At 38.7% G+C, this 10,572-nt stretch overlaps 1 protein-coding gene across 2 annotated transcripts in view; it reads right to left on the bottom strand.

Moving 5' to 3' along the window:
- mctp2b (multiple C2 domains, transmembrane 2b) overlaps positions 1 to 10,405 on the bottom strand; it is a 57,278-nt gene extending 46,873 nt beyond the window's left edge. For both annotated transcript variants that reach the window (XM_036586288.1, XM_036586290.1), the window contains exon 1: positions 10,244 to 10,405. The gene's annotated coding sequence lies outside the window, so the exon portion shown is untranslated. The remainder of the gene's footprint in view (positions 1 to 10,243) is intronic.
- Between the last annotated feature and the right edge of the window lie 167 nt (positions 10,406 to 10,572).

The following is a 10,572-nucleotide window of genomic DNA, read 5'->3' as shown; positions in this document are numbered from 1 at the left end:
GAAACATTTCTATTGTTGAGAAAAAGTTTCCTGATGGAGATGTGAGAAAAGCAGCTATAGCTGACCTAAAGTTTTTCTTTAATATCATATTTATTAGCCTATACTAGCGCATTAGCATATACCGAGACATATTTACAGCCAAGATGGTAAAATGGACATAAAATGTTGTGGCTTCCAAGGTGGAGTTCCTTTTAACATTTGTGTTCCTGACCCCTGGGCTAGGCCATGCAAGCACCCCACCTTCTTTTTTAGAAACCAGTCTTGAGTAATTCTGGCTGTATGCTTGGGGTCACTGTCTTGGTGAAACATGCATCTTCTCCCCAGATTCAGTTTATTGGCTGATGAGTTGAATTCTCCTCTAATATATCCCATTACATTACTCCAGTCATCCTTCCTTTACTGACTTCAGCACTGTTTGCAGAGAAGCAGCCCCATATCATGACACTACCGTCTTCATACTTCGCTGTAGGTGTTCTTGTGATGATCATATGTGCAACCCTTGTATCTGCAAACATGACGAGCTGAATTATTCCCAGAGTTCTATTTTTGTTCCGTCTGACCAGAGTACATTGTTCTAAGAGTTCTGATTTGTTTAAACGCTTGTGTTTCTTTTTTAAGCAGACAGGTTTTGCATAATATGTAGAAATAGAGATGACTGCAATGCAGCTCTCTGCCTATTGTTCTGTTGATTCCTCATTTAGATTGTCCTGCAACTCTTTTTGCGACACTGCTGGTCTCTCTGTTACCTTCATCATCAGTCTGAGCATGCTATGAAATCTTGAATGGCGTACTTGTCCTGTCCATTTAGTTGTGGTTCTGTGAACTTTCTACTTGGCTGTTATTGAACCTGCTGTACTGACAGGGATGTTTAAGGTCTTTGCTGTGGCTCTGTAGCTTTTTCCATTTGATTGCTGTTTAATAATGTTAATTCTTGAGGAGTTTCTTCACCTTCACTATGATTGCAACTTGATGTGTGAAATCTTCCCAACCAAAGGCAATGCCATCCCCAAACTCCTTAGTGCTTCAGGACGTCAGGCGTGGCAGCCTACTTTTAGAAGCCAATTAAGAATAATTTCATTTAGATGTTTTAAAGTTTTTAAAGAAAAATATGAGATATGTATCGTCTAATACATAATTTCAGTTTCAATATTGGTACCGGAAAACAAAAAAGAATACTGTGTCCATCTCTACTCCTACCAAACCTAACTATTTTGGTCAAAATATTGCAAATCAGGCATTTTTAATACATCACAAGGCATGTCTGATTTGCGATATGTAGCAATATAACAGCAATACTAATACTTTGTCCAAAATAAACTGCAGGCCGGAATTAACATTCTGATGCTGACATTGATACTTGGACAGTGATTCATTTTGCTGAATGATGTTGTAACATCCACCAAAAAAACGACAAAATCTCCACTGGTTGCAATTACAGTAATGGCTGTTTCCCTGCAACACTCAAGCTGATTAAAGTGACTGGGCCCAGCTGATCTGGTGAACTATTACATTATCAATTACATTATCAATGGGATCTTTTTACATGGATACATCAATACAAATGCTTAATACTTAATAATGAATATTTTCTTTCAAACGGCCTAAAACTTAGCAGTACATCGAGAAATAAAAGTAAAAGGTGGCAGTACTGCAGCTGAAGACTAAGAAGCTGGGTGAATGAACAGTCAATACTTACAGTTAAACACTGACATTTAGAAAAACTTTCCTGGAACAGAGAGAAGAAAAAATGAAACGTGTGAACCCAGGTGTTACTCTTCACTCCTACGCAATTTAAAAATAAGTAAATCTACAACTTGACTAAAACCACTAGCCCTCATAACATAAACGAGTCGGTCATCGCAAAATGCTAAGAAGTTGTCTCACGATCTTGACTTGCTGAAACCACTGGAGTGGGTGGGCTGAGAAAACTACTGATGGATTTTAACATGTTCACAACATGGCACCCTCAGTGCTGACGGGAAGATTTAGCTTTCGTTTTCATTCATTGATTCTTGTACTGTGAGGGGAAACAAGCATTCAGACACTTTTGTTTTTGTCATTTAATATTCTTCCAGTGCATTAATCCACTTCACATTCACACATGTAATGTCTTTTGACTTTGTACTTATAAATATGAACAAAAGGTGGGAGCATCATGATATGGGGCATAATACATCATTGAAGGAGACATAAATGGAGTGATGTACTGAGAGATATAAGCAGAGGTGTAAACAAGTCACTAAGTTGCAAGTAACAAGTAAGTCTCATGTCTTCACACTGCCGAGTCAAGTCCGACGGCAAGACAGTTGAGGCTCGATTCAAGTCCTGAGTCAGTAATGGCAAGTCTCAAGTCCCAAGTCAACAGTCCTAATCTTTGAGTCCTAAACAAGTCAGGGTGCATTCTTCAGCTAATTTGAGGCCATAACACTGAATAATGGTAACAGTACTATAGCATTTTAATGGCAGTATGTTAATGGTGTATGGCTGTATACTAATTTTTTATTATTAATATTTTTTTAACCCTTCCAACTACGATACAAAAGCCATGATACACAGATAATCATGATAGGCATACTGGTATGCACAAAGAGTAGTGCACTACATCTGAACAGAATTTAAAAAATACTACCGAACTTAATTAACTTTATATTTGAAGGTAATTTTTGATGATTTTTGGAAACACTGGGCACACCGGATTAAAATAAAAACTAGCTCAGCCAACAAAAAACAACCGCTAGTTTGAATTGAATTTAGACGACAACAGAAACCAAAACAACCAAACTGAACAAAGTTTACAGAAAAGACAGCAAAATGATGGAAGCTGTGCCCGTCTGCAGTCAGACTCTCCACGTTTCTTTCACTTTGAGTATTGAGTCTTTCCGAGTCATGACGCTCAAGTCAGAGTCGACATCATTGGTGTTGAAGTCAAATTCGAGACTCAGGTCCTTCTTGATTTGCTTGAGTCGAGTCTAAAGTCATCAAATTCGGGACTCAAGTCGGACTCTAATCCAAATAGAATTTAATCTCCTTGGCCAAGAACAGGGAGAAGAGCGACATTTCAACAAGACAATGACCCCAAACATACAGCCAAAGTAACTTAAAGCTGCACTATGTATGTTTTGGAGATTTGGAGACCTCTCTGGCAGAAATGTGTAACTGCACGCAATGTGCAGAGGAACATTTTGTATCGTCAGTTGTGCTTCAGACACACAAAAAGGACGAGTCTGATGATTACGAGCTTGTTGAAAGAGCATTCAAAGAGAACTCAGTCAAAAAGGACGTGTCGTCTGAGGATCTGAGTGAATTATCTACTATTGTCATCACATCTTCATCGGTGTAATCTCAGTGAGATTATTATCAGCGATTTTACATTTGAGAAGTAAACCTCAAGCGAGACCTTCTTTTAGAGCCTGTGCGTGTGACATTAACATGTAAAGGTGTACAACATGGTGTGAAAAACACATGCAAATTGCACCCCAACACTTCTTAAAGAAATCCCCTGACTTGAAAGCCCCTGAAATTTCAAGGATTTTGAGAGTCAAACAGAGGTAGCTTTGTAACTTCTAGACATCTAAACGCTGTTACTGCCAACAACAAAGTACTAATGCTATTAATTTGCGGTGTTTGAAAACTTTTTAGATTTTTGAACATATATATGATCATAAATACATACTTTTTTACTCATAAGTGCAAAGTTAAAATTGTGTGTGCAAATTTCCTTTTTTGTGTGGATGTTATTTTGCATTAAATAACAAAAACTTAAGTGTCTGAATACTTGTTTGTCCTCATTTTTAGTCAAACTTGTACAATAAGAGGAGCACTAAGGGACATTCTTACTGGACAATCCTCATTTTGGATTAAATCATGTGGTCTACTGCTAATTTATTAGACTGTTCTTATCTTTTCTGACAGACGGTTACTACTTTTTCTTTTCCAACACCAATACTGAAACCTTGAGTAGTGGTCAATATTGATACTGATCCAATATTTTGTTATTTAAAAACTACTAAGCTTTAAAATGAGTTTTTTTTTGCATAGCTAAAAACTAGCTGGATCTGTTACAGAACTGGATCACAATAATTCTTTTCTCTGTTATTTTCTGCTGATATTGACCTGATATCAATACCTAGTATCGGATCGGTGGCGTCTCCTTTCACAAATATAATGAAAATACTACCTGTATAAATACTAGACTGTATGAACCTACGACAACAGTTTAAAGAAAGCCATAAACTCTTACTTACGCCAAGCCCACACACAATCATTAACCTTCTAGGTAAACAAAGTGCTTGCTTTGATTGAATGGGAGCCAGTGGAGAATGGCTTTCCCTCACATTACAGCGCCAGCACTGCCACTCTATACTCCATTCAGCAAACTGACCACTAAACCTCTTCCACCTCATTGTGCTCTTTCATTCCGGCTCTCATGCAGAGCTGGCTGGGCCTTTGCTCTGTCCTCCATCTGTACACAGTCCAGGGCAAAATGACAAGCTGTTACGAGAATACTGTGTCCTCCCACTCACTAAGTAGATCAGGAACGAAAAAAATAAAATAAAATCCATGGTTACACAGCAGAGAACAGAGGGGATTAGTTATACACGCAGTTTCCTGGTTTCCTCTCCAAACATTTGTTTGTAATAGATGCTTACAAGACTGGAATGCTGTTAAGAGTTTCCGAAAACTCACTAAAAGCTGCAAAAAACCCACTTCTTCCCACTTGGCATATTGACACTGGATGGGAAACAATGAGAAATGCAAGCACAAGGATCTAATCAGCACTGTTTTCTTCAGATCCAGCCATCAGATCCATTTTCTCGTGCCAGTAAGTATTTGAAGGTGTTTACATGAACGCCCCCCAGCCATCTTCTCCCAACAAATCAGTGAGGAATGCAAAGCGGCCCACTGCGCACTACAGCCGCACGATGTCCTGCCTGTAAAAGTATGGCGAAAAATCTAATTTTCACAATTTTCTACAAATGTAGTTGAACGTAGGTTCTCTTAGTGATGGGGAGTGAAACATTACCTTATTGGCTAATATTATTTTTTCCTGTCTGTTGGTGTGTTTAGTTGGATAAAACACATTTTGAGTTACTTTTAGTACAGAATGTGTTGAATCAAATAATATGACACAAAAAGTGTTAAAGCAAGTGACAAGTAAGAGTGCAGACAGCGGTAAAACTTGAAAGTCTGCTATAAAACACAGACATAAACATGTCCTGGCAGATGTTACATGCTGTGATGACAGATTTTGTTTAGTAATGTAACAGTGTTAACAGTGTCATGTTACCATTACCAACAATTGTAATGACTGACGTCATTAAGAAAATGTTACCCAAGATGGTTTAGATGCAGAACAAAAACTGATAGAAGACTGCAGTAAAATTAGTATTTTGTCTTTCATATGAGATATGATATGATAAATTTTCTTTGAAATGATGAGCGATTAGGGATGTGCACAGGTACGTTACTCGAGTACTTGGTATTGGAAACCTGAAATCACTGTTCAAGTATTCGTTTCATTCCATCACAAAGACAGGATTATATAGAGACTAATAAAAGAAATGCTGCTTTTACGTTTAACGGGACTGCAAAATGTTACGATTTTGCTTGGAATTATTTTACACAGTGTGAGTCCAAAACACATGCATTAACATGAGTGCTTTAATAAAAACATGTTGTCAAGGTCACGTTTGAGACGGTAGTTGTAGCGCAACTTTACTGCTAACTACTCTAGCTGATGTCCAGAAACAGTGTAAATATATGGTTCTCTGACAAATAACATGTTGGCACATCGTGCATTGAGGAGAAATTCTCTCATGTAAGACGTGTCGTACTCTGGCTGTAGCTTTGGCTCTGTTAGCCTCTTAGTTGTCCAACACAAAACTAGAAATTTTCTCCTCATCTTTTTTGAATTAAAAAACTCATTTTCAAATGTATTTTTCTGCTTGTTGCACATTTTTTGTGCTACTGATTTTTTTAACCTCTTAACACGAGAGCCACCTATGGAGCCTCCAAGGCCAATGTGTCAAGAATAAGGTCCGTGAGCCAGATCCTGCCTGTGACAGTATTTTAATCTTCTATTCATATTAGCCTTCTATTAATATTGTTTCAATATGTACTGCACTACAATCCCCAGCATGTACCACAATGTAAAGTGTGCTCTTTCAGTGGTTGGGAAGTTTGACACCTGTGCTCTATGGTGATTTTTTATTAATACAGTGTGGCCACAAACTACCACACTGAGGCCACATATTATTATACTGAGGCCACTAAGTACCATATCGAGGACATGAGTTCTGAGAAACTTAACTCGTGGCCTCAATATATAAATTACTAATATTTATTGAAAAATAATCACCATGTCACATTAGGGGCTGCATTGCAATCACCTCAGCCATGTGCTAATTAGCAGTTAACCGAACATCCATCTATTAACTTTTTTGGATACTTGAATATCAAAATTAGTCGGAATTGATATCACTAGAGACACAAACTAACAAGGTAAATAAGTTTTGATTTCAGGTTGACTTTAAAGACACAGTTTGGCCAAAAATCTAACTTGCCCAGTTTTCCACTGAAGGAATGTACTGCTGTGAATTTAGTGCTGTGATTGTATTACGAACATTCTGATCTGCCTATTTTTGTTTATCCCTACACGGTTATATCTGTCACACCTGTCACTTGTCATGTATAGGTTGGGCCAAATCTTGGCCTATAAAACTGTGTCTGGTACCTGCATGCAAGAAATAAACTTCAATTCTCCAGAGATACGGCTAGCTGCCTGGTTTTGTGACAGGTTTGGACTCTTCATGTGGTGCTGTGACCCGGATTGGACTTCTCTATGCTGTAGGTAAGTGGCCCATTTCGAAGCAAACCCCAGACCAGTAAATAACCTCCTCTCATTGGCCAGAGAAAAATCTACCACACAGAGGGGTGGTAGGGAGGCACCTGATTGGTCTGGTGTAAGAAAGCACTAGGCTATGCAATACAGAAAGAACCCAAACATGCTCAAACTCCTAGAGAGGCTTGGTGGCCAAAGTCGGTTTCTTCAGTTTCACTCTGGAGCAAAATCCAACATTCGTAAATAGTTTAATTCCAAAATGCTGCATATCCATTAAAAACAAATATCAGTTTGAAAAGAATAACAGCTGACTTACTGCACTACAACACATTTTATTTCTCTAATAAAGGTGGTATTTATCAAAATATAGTACAAGTGTGTGAAAAGCTCACGCCTGATAATGTAAATCATGAAAAACTAAATATAAAATTGGTGTCTAATGCATTTTAAAACAAAAATCTTCAAACAGCCAGCCAGTCTTCAACACATGTCACATCATGGGTTTAGTACTTTAGGACTGATACTTCAAACATTTTGACTTATTTTTTGTACTTTGGAAGTGCAGAATGTCTAGACAATGACATTAAAATATCTAGATCGGGGTGCCCAATTCTGGTCTAGGAGGTCTACCACCCTGCAGAGTTCAAATCCAACACCCCTGGCTCTAACGTTCAGATGCTGCTCAGACGGTACATCCCTAATTGTGCGGATGTAGTTCATCTGAAAGAGAAGTTCTAAAACGGCATGTAAGAGCTCAGCTTCCCAAAATCACTGGTGTCCTTCTTAACTATCAAACAAAGTCAAATTCATCTTAGAATGGATGATTTTTGTGCTGCAGAGCAACTGCAACCAGACACCACAACCGCAGCTCACTGAGTTACCGATGCACAAGAAACTCACGCAGGCCGAACGCTACTGGTATAAATGTATATATGTGTGTGTGTGTGTGTGTGTATAAATATACATATATATTAGGGGTGCGGGGAAAAAAATCGATTCTTAGATGCATCGCAATGCAGACGTGAACGATTCTGAATCGATTCACAAATGTCAAAAATCGATTTTCTAAATATTTAATTTATAACGTAATGTTGACGGAACACAAAGGGCGGAACTTGGAAGTGCAGAAGTGCAGCACCTGGACAGTCTGTATCGGCACATAACAAAAACACAACTGGATGATCGAGAAATCCGACCGGCTCCCTCTGCATTAAAAGCCAGGTTAGATCAGGAGTCACAACCCAAATGATAAGAAGAGCCATTTTGTCCTTTCAGCAAAAATCAAACCACCTTGGGAGCCACAACATTTAATGTCCAGCATGTCTCAGTATGTGATAATGTCCTAGTTTAGGCTAAACAATATAAACGGAAACGCGGACTTACTCTGCTCTGCTTTAAGCTTCGCCTACAGCTGCTTTCCTCCCATCTCCGACAGAAAACTTTTCCTCAAAAGTTGAATAGTTTCTTGTAAAATGTCTCTCAGCTTTCGGTTGTTTTACGAGGCTGAAGTCGCTTCTTATTCTCCAGCTTCTTGCTGAACTTTCCGGTTCCACCTTAAATTCTGACTGAGACCCCAAATGTAATTGCGGCACCATTTAAGGTGGAACAGGAAAATTAGAAAGAGAAGCAACTTCATCTTCGCAACTTTTTAGTGTTTGACAGTCTCTCGTTGCAGATTTAACGTACCAGGAAACCAACTGTGCTGCTTATAAATGCGAATAAGTCCATTCATCTCCCAATGTTCGTCTGTCTTTCTCTTTTCCTTTTTCGTGTACATGTACGTGTTTGTTTTTGGATAGCAACAATATTTATTTGTTTGTTTGTTTGTGATTGTGTATTTTGAAATGGTGTTACTTTAACTTTTACTCAAGTACATTCGCCAGGAGAGTGAATCTACGTTCTGCTTCACATTCAGCTCCTTTTACTTTTGGGTTTATTTCTGTTGTGTTGACTCAGTTCCTGTGGTGACTTGCACAAAACATCTTAAGTGAATTTCGGCTTTAAGTTTTCCCTTTTGGCCCTAAGTGAGCTCTGTAAAGTCATTTTAGCGTAATGTTTAAGTGGAAATTGAAACAGTCCATATTTGTCAAGGGAGCATTAGAAGGTCTTAGTACTTCATATTTGACAGCTGCAATATCAAAATACAAAACGTACAGCTTTAAAAGTCTCCCTTAAGCATTTAATTTCAAGTAAATACTTAAGATGTGTCATGAAAGCAGCCACAGGACTGCTTTACTGCTGCTCTCACCTCTCACTTTGGAGTTTTAGCATTTTATTTTAGACCAAAAAGGAAAAAATAGCGTCTAACAAACTGCAGTTCCTGTGCTGATAGATGCTGGATGTACTGAGGAGCTCCACAGCAGTTATACAAGCACTTGAGGAGGTTCTGGACCTCACACAGTTTGAGTCTTTAAATGGAAATTTCTCTAATATTTCAAAATGTCTTAATAATTCAGTCCTTGAGATGTAAACTGAGTCATTCAGAGTTGTTTGATGTGAAATGGTTCATTGTGGTGAAACTTAGAGACTCAGATTTCTTTACAGTGGTGGTGATAGGAACCAGGGGTCAAATTTAGCCATTTTATTTACTATCCAAAACCACTATCCAGAACTACATGTGCCTTGTGAGTTTTTGTTATGTTGATGATAGAATAGGCCTAAATCTGAAAATTCTAAGTTTTCTTTGGGGACTACTTTGCCTCACAATGCCCAGCATATCCCTCCGCCATCGCTAGATTCAAATAAACGCTTTAAAACACATTTTAGTCTGAATCTTAACTCACAAAACTATGTGTCAGAAATCAGGCAGCATATATCTAACCATTTTATGTAGGAACATACTGTGAGGGAGCTTTTGGAGGTGGACGTCTGGTTCCCATCACCAGCACTGAGAACATTTCTGAGCCTGTAAGTTTCTTAGAACGGAGCATTTCACACCAAACCACTATGAACGACTTTGTTTACATCTCAACCATTTAATTATGTAGAATTTTTGAAAAAGTGGTGGAGTTCTCCTTTAGCTTAACGTTAGGTGAGTATTGCCAGCTGCTTTCACACCTACTTTCCCTACTTTCACTGAAGTAAGCAGACTTTGAGGGTGGTTTTAGGCTAATTTACCCACCTCAGAAAACACTACAATACTACAGGTCAACTCAGCTGAATTCTATATACCCATTTTGGATATGAAGGTGCAGAAAAGCTGCTTTAAGCTTTTGGTTTACTTTTTGGTTTGTGGTTACTGTGAGAGTCAAAGTAGACTAAGGGAAGCAAGTTGCTGAAGAAGTGTTTAAGGCAGTCTGAATCAGGTTGACTCAGACAGTCAGAATGAAACCTTAGAGAGGCGCGTAGGACTGTCTCTCTGTCTTTAGCAGAAGATATGAAGATATATTAGACGTGTCCTACCTCAGGTCCAGCGTTTAAAGCGTTTGAACACCATCTTCCTCTCCGTCTCTGTCCTGTGTTGAAATACCAGAAAGCAACATGTGCAAACAGAAGGGGAGGTGTGTAAAGAGAGTGAGGAGAAGGCTGCGTCGCAAATGGCTCCCTACACCCTATGTAGTGTACTATGTAGATCAGGAAGTAGTGGCTTCTACACCCAAATAGTGCATTATATGCCTAAAACAAAGCCATTTATATTCGGCCATGAGCTGCAGGGCTCTCGATCTAACACTTAGTGCACTTGAGTGTAGAAGTCAAAGGTCTATGCAGTGCACTATGTAGGAAGTAGGGAG

This window comes from Colossoma macropomum, unplaced genomic scaffold (assembly GCF_904425465.1).
Source record: "Colossoma macropomum unplaced genomic scaffold, Colossoma_macropomum, whole genome shotgun sequence".
Classification (NCBI taxonomy): domain Eukaryota; kingdom Metazoa; phylum Chordata; class Actinopteri; order Characiformes; family Serrasalmidae; genus Colossoma; species Colossoma macropomum.
The sequence above is the reverse complement of the archived record's forward strand: the minus strand, read 5'-3'. Positions and strand labels throughout refer to the sequence as shown.